We start from the raw sequence: 6,653 nt of genomic DNA, 5'->3' as shown, positions 1-6,653 counted from the left end.
TTCAAATTTTGATATTGTGCCCTGTACACCAAGGTCTTTGACATTTTAATATATAAGGAAGACCTGGGGTTCTAACACTGACCCATGGGGAATTCCACGACAAACCTTCCTCCAGTCCGAAAAACATCCATTAACCATGACTGTTTCCTGTCACTCAGACAATTTTGTATTCACGTTGCTATTGTCCCCTTTATTCCATGAGCTCTAACTTAGTCACAAGTCTGTTGTGTGGCACTGTATCAAATGCCTTTTGCAAATCCATGTACAGCACATCAACAGAATGACACTCATCAGCCCTCTCTGTTACCTCATAAAAACACTCAAACAACTGAGTTACACAATTTGAATTATAAATTTGTGCTGCCTTTCCTTAATAAACCCCATATTTGCCCAGGCGATTATTAATTTTGCTCTGAATTATCATTTCTAGAGATAAAAACAAAAAACTGCGGATGCTGGAAATTCAAAACAAAAACAGAAACAGAAATACCTGTAAAAACTCAGCAGGCCTGGCAGCATTGGCGGAGAAGAGCACAGTTGACGTTTCGAGTCCTCATGACCCTTCAACAGAACTAAGTAAAAATAGGAAAGTGGTGAAATATAAGCTGGGTTAAGGGGGTGGGGGGGGAGGGTGGTTGGTGTTTGTTGGGACAAGCAGTCAGTGATAGGTGGAGATAACCAAAAGTTGTCACAGACAAAAGAACAAAGCGGTGTTATTTTTAAATGTATTTCCACCCATTATTTATTTCTACCTTTCAGTATTCCCCCACCCCCACTAGAGCTATCTGTACCTTATCTGAAACAAAAACAGAAATACCTGGAAAAACTCAGCAGGTCTGGCAGCATCGGCAGAGAAGAACAAAGTTGACGTTTCGAGTCCTCGTGACCCTTCAACAGAACTAAGTAAAAATAGGAGAGGGGTGAAATATAAGTTGGTTTAAGGTGGGGGGAGAAGTGGGGGGTGGGGGTGGTGGTTGTAGGGAAAAGCAAGCAGTGATAGGAGCAGATAATCAAAAGATGTCACAGTCAAAAGAACAAAGAGGTGTTGAAGGTGGTGATATTATCTAAAAGAATGTGCTAATTAAGACTGGATAGCAGGACACGCAAGGTACAGATAGTTCTAGTGGGGGTGGGGTGAAATAAGACTAAAAGGGCATAAAAGGTATAGATTTAAAAATAATGGAAATAGGTGGGAAAAGAAAAATCTATATAAATTATTGGAAAAAACAAAAGGGAGGGGGAAGAAACGGAAAGGGGGTGGGGATGGAGGAGGGAGTTCAAGATCTAAAGTTGTTGAACTCAATATTCAGTCCGGAAGGCTGTAAAGTGCCTAGTCGGAAGATGTCGTGCTGTTCTTCCAGTTTGCGTTGAGCTTCACTGGAACAATGCAGCAAGCCAAGGACAGACATGTGGGCAAGAGAGCAGGGTGGAGTGTTGAAATGGCAGGCGACAGGGAGATCTCGGTAATTCTTGCGGACAGACCGAAGGTGTTCTGCAAAGCTGTCGCCCAGTCTGCGTTTGGTCTCTCCAATGTAGAGGAAACCACATTGGGAGCAACGAATGCAGTAGACTAAGTTGGGGGAAATGCAAGTGAAATGCTGCTTCACTTGAAAGGAGTGTTTGAGCCCTTGGACAGTGAGGAGAGAGGAAGTGAAGGGGCAGGTGTTGCATATTTTGCGTATGCATGGGAGGTGCCATAGGTGGGGGTTGAGGAGTAGGGGGTGATGGAGGAGTGGACCAGGGTGTCACGGAGGGAACGATCCCTACGGAATGACGCCGGGGGGGTGAAGGAAAGATTTGTTTGGTGGTGGCATCATGCTGGAGTTGGCGGAAATGGCGGAGGATGATCCTCTGAATGCGGAGGCTGGTGGGGTGATAAGTGAGGACAAGGGGGACACTATCATGTTTCTGGGAGGGAGGAGAAGGCGTGAGGGCGGATGCGCGGGAGATGGGCCGGACACGGTTGAGGGCCCTGTCAACTACTTTGGGTGGAAAACCTCGGTTAAGGAAGAAGGAGGACGTGTCAGAGGAACCGTTTTTGAAGGTAGCATCATCAGAACAGATGCGACGGAAGCGAAGGAACTGAGAGAATGGGATGGAGTCCTTACAGGAAGCGGGGTGTGAAGAGCTGTAGTCGAGGTAGCTGTGGGAGTCGGTAGGCTTGTAATGGATATTGGTGGACAGTCTATCACCAGAAATTGAGACAGAGAGGTCAAGGAAGGGAAGGGAAGTGTCAGAGATGGACCATGTGAAAATGATGGAGGGGTGGAGATTGGAAGCAAAATTAATAAATTTTTCCAGGTCCCGACGAGAGCATGTACTGGAGAAAGAGTTGTGGGAGGGGGCCAGAGTAGGACTGGAAAAAGGAATGTTCCACATACCCCATAAAGAGACAGGCATAGCTGGGGCCCATGCGGGTACCCATAGCCACACCTTTTATTTGGAGGAAGTGAGAGGAGTTAAAGGAGAAATTGTTCAGTGTGAGAACAAGTTCAGCCAGACGGGGGAGAGTAGTGGTGGATGGGGATTGTTCGGGCCTCTGTTCGAGGAAGAAGCTGAGAGCCCTCAGACCATCCTGGTGGGGGATGGAGGTGTAGAGGGATTGGACATCCATGGTGAAGAGGAGGCGGTTGGGGCCAGGGAACTGGAAATTGTTGATGTGACGTAAGGTGTCAGAGGAATCACGGATGTAGGTGGGAAGGGACTGGACAAGGGGACAGAGAAAGGAGTCAAGATAGCGAGAAATGAGTTCCGTGGGGCAGGAACAGGCTGACACGATCGGTCTGCTGGGACAGTCCCGTTTGTGGATTTTGGGTAGGAGGTAGAAGCGGGCCGTCCGAGGTTGGGCGACTATCAGGTTGGAAGCTGTGGGAGGAAGATCTCCAGAGGAGATGAGGTCAGTGACACTCCTGGAAACTGGCTTGATGTTCAGTGGTGGGGTCATGGTCCAGGGAGAGGTAGGAGGAAGTGTCTGCGAGTTGACGCTCAGCCTTCGCGAGGTAGAGGTCAGTGCGCCAGACAACAACAGCACCACCCTTGTCAGCGGGTTTGATGACAATGTTAGGGTTGGACCTGAGAGAATGGAGTGCAGTAAGTTCAGAGAGAGACAGGTTAGAATGGGTGAGAGGAGCAGAGAAATTGAGACGACTAATGTCACGCTGACAGTTCTCAATGAAAAGATCAAGAGAAGGTAAGAATCCAGAGGGAGCGGTCCAGGTGGAGGGAGAATATTGGAGGTGGGTAAAAGGATCCGTTGAACGGGGAGAGGACTCCTGCCCAAAGAAATGAGCACGGAGACGAAGGCGGCGGAAGAAGAGTTCAGCATTGTGCCGAGCCCGAAATTCATTGAGATGAGGGCGTAAGGGTATGAAACTAAGTCCTTTGCTGAGCACTAAACGTTCAGCGTCGGAGAGGGGAAGTCAGGGGGTATAGTGAATACACGGCCGGGGCTGGGATTGGAAGATGAGGTGGGGACGGAGGGACCTTATCTGTCCTGTCTTGTACTCTTAATTAGCACATTCCTTTAGATAATATCACCATCTTCAACACCTCTTTGTTCTTTTGTCTGTGACAACTTTTGGTTATCTCCATCTATCACTGGCTGCTTGTCCCAACAAACTCCACCCCCCCCTCCCCCTTAAACCAGCTTATATTTCACCCCTTTCCTATTTTTACTTGGTTCTGTTGAAGGGTCATGAGGACTTGAAGCGTCAACTGTGCTCTTCTCCACCGATGCTGCCAGACTTGCTGAGTTTTTCCAAGTATTTCTGTTTCTGTTTTTGTTTATCATTTCTAGAGCTTCCCCGACACCAAGATTAAACTGACAGGCCTGTATTTGCTTTGATTCCAATTAATCTGGGTCAGATCCATTCTTACACCATTGAAGTTGGCTTTCCTCCAGTTAACTATTCTTACTCTGGATTGTTCTTTGTCCTTTTCCATGGCCTAAACCTAAACGATCACTGTCCCCTAAATGTTCCCCTACAGACACTTCATCCACTTGATCCTCTTATTCTCAAGAACCAGGTTCAGGAATGCCTCCTTTCTCATTGGAGTGGAATCATACTGCAATGGAAAATTCTCCTGAATACACTCTAGGAACTCTTGCCTTTCTCTGCCCATTACACCACTACTATCCCAATCTGTATTCAGATAATTAAAATCTCCCATTATAATTACTATATAACTCTTGACCTCAGTAATTTCCTTGCAAATTTGTTCCTCTACATCTTTCGCTCTAGTTTGTGGCCTATGGACTACACCGAGCAATGTAATTGCACCTTTTTTTGCCTTACCTCTAGCCAAATGGATTCTGTCCTTGACCCCTCTGAGACATCCTCTTTCTCCAGAACTGCAATGTTCTCCTTTATCAATACTGCCAGCCCTCCAACTTCCTTTTCTTCCCTATCTTTCCTGAACATCTTGTATCCAGGAATATTTAATACCCAGTCCCTCCCTCCTTTGAGGCACAACATCATATTTCCACTCACCAATCTTATTTAATACACTCTGTGCATTCACATACATGCACTGTAATCCTAATTTAGACTTGGACTGGGATTTTCCGGTCCTGCTTACTGCAGGAATCATCGCGAGCAGGACGGAAAAATTGGTGAACCAGCAAAACATCCGTTGACTTCGAGCGGGAATTTCTGTCGGGGCTGGAAAATCCCAGCCTTTATCACTTTCCCTCTTACTCTAACCTCACCTAATAACTTACTATTTCCTACTCTAGTTCTATCTGTCTCTCCAAATACTCTCTGCACCTTGATGTTCCTCTCTAGTGTGACCTCCTGGTTCCCACATCCCTGCCATGTTAGGTTAAAGCCCGTCCCCAATGAGACCAGCAAATCGTCCTGTAAAGAAATTGGTCCTGGCTCTGTTTATGTGTTACTCACTCGGCTGGTACAGGTCCCATCTATCCCAGAACTGATCCCAATGTTCCAGAATCTAAAGCCCTCCATCCTGCTCCATCTGTCCAGCCACACATTCGTCTGGTTTATCCTCTTATTTCTATACTCACTATATCTTGTACTGAGATTAATCCAGGGATTACCAGATTTGAGGTCCTGCCTGCTGATTTCCTACTTAGCTCCCTAAATTATCACAGCAAGACCATATCGCTCTTTATACCTGTATCATTGGTACCAATGTGCATCATGACCCCTGGCTGTTCACACTTCAGCCCCTCAGGTTGCTCTTAAGCCGTTCAGTGACGTCCTTGACCCTGGCACCAGAGAGGCAATACACCATCCTGAATTCATGTCTCTGGTCGCAGAAATGTCTGTCTGTTCCCCTAACTATTGAATCTACCACTATTGCTCTTCCATCTGCTTTGTGCCCCCTGTACAGCTAAATCAGCTGTGGCGCCATGGACTTGGCTCTGGCTGCACTCCCCAGATCAACCATCATTATTCAGAACTAAATACTGGCTGGAGAGTGAGATACACTCAGGGACTCCTGCACTACCTGCCTTCCTGACATCTTCCCTGAAAATCCTAGCTCAAATTTTAATACTAAGTTCCCTTGTTCTGGACTCTCCCACCAGAGGAATAGTTTCTCTCTAACTATATCAACTAATTTAATCATTTTAAATGTCCCAGTTAGGTTACTCTTTAATTTTTTACATCCAAGGGAATGCAAGGTCAGTCTGTGCAACCTGGCCTCATAATTTAACTCTTTTAGCCCCAGGAACATTCTGGTGAATCTACGCTGCTCTCCCTCCAAGGCCAATATATCCTTCCTGAGGTGTGGTGCCCAGAGCTGAACACAGTTCTCCAGATACGGTCTAAACAGAGCTCTGTACAGCTGGAACATAACTTCCACAAGGACACAGTTGGTTTTGGGGAGGAGAAGTTGTGGGTTATCTTTTCTCTTCGGGATGGTCCTGGAGTAATGAGCAGTTTTGGCAGAGGAAAGCAGGACCACTAGTGCTTGATGTGGTCCAGTCAGATCTGGTGATGGATGGCTAAACCAGCTGTGAACCAGATACGCTCAAATATTCACCCCTTAGACTTGAAAAGCAGGGAGATTGACCAGGAAGGAAGAGATTAAAGGTAAATTTTGGGAACAAGGGTGGAGAAGGTGGATTTGAGGGAGTGGTTAAACCAGATTGATGGCTACAGAAGTATTGTGATGAATGGAGGGTCAAAAGGCAGAGAGTGGGAATTAAAAAGCGCTGTCCAACTCAGCTGGGGGAAAAGTGTCTTCCTGGAATGGAAACTGATTGGTCCATGCACCCATGTGACCACTGGATCTCTCTAACCATTGGTGGGTTTGTATGAGGGAAATGAGCTCCATCCTGTGTCACTAAAGTTCGGTGTCATTTCTGATGATTGGAATTGGGAGCCAGACTAAAGCACAGGGATTTTAAAGAAATTTCTGCCGGTAGTATTCTGTGTTTGTACTCTCCTGTCTGGGAGGACTACTATCCTGAGTATGGTGAGGGAGTGGGAGTGAGTCTCTGCAGACCTGAGTTCCCTCAGCCCTTCATACCTCAATGTAATAACGGTGTGATATGTTCACCTTACACTCTTCCAAGATTCATTTCGTGTTCTGGGAAAGATCTCGAGAAATTTTCAAATGCTTTGTTTTTTTTTGATTGAAGTTTGGTGTAAGCAGAATATTGATTGGTAACTTGTCTGCTGTTTTAT

At 46.3% G+C, this 6,653-nt stretch overlaps 1 protein-coding gene across 1 annotated transcript in view; it reads right to left on the bottom strand.

Annotated features, from left to right (window-relative positions):
• The window catches only part of LOC144695458 (uncharacterized), a 101,275-nt gene that overhangs the window by 68,543 nt on the left and 26,079 nt on the right, over window positions 1-6,653 (bottom strand).

This window comes from Cetorhinus maximus, chromosome 21, assembly GCF_964194155.1.
Source record: "Cetorhinus maximus chromosome 21, sCetMax3.hap1.1, whole genome shotgun sequence".
NCBI classification, from domain to species: Eukaryota; Metazoa; Chordata; class Chondrichthyes; order Lamniformes; family Cetorhinidae; genus Cetorhinus; species Cetorhinus maximus.
Note: the sequence above shows the minus strand (reverse complement) of the source record. Positions and strands in the feature narration are given on the sequence as shown.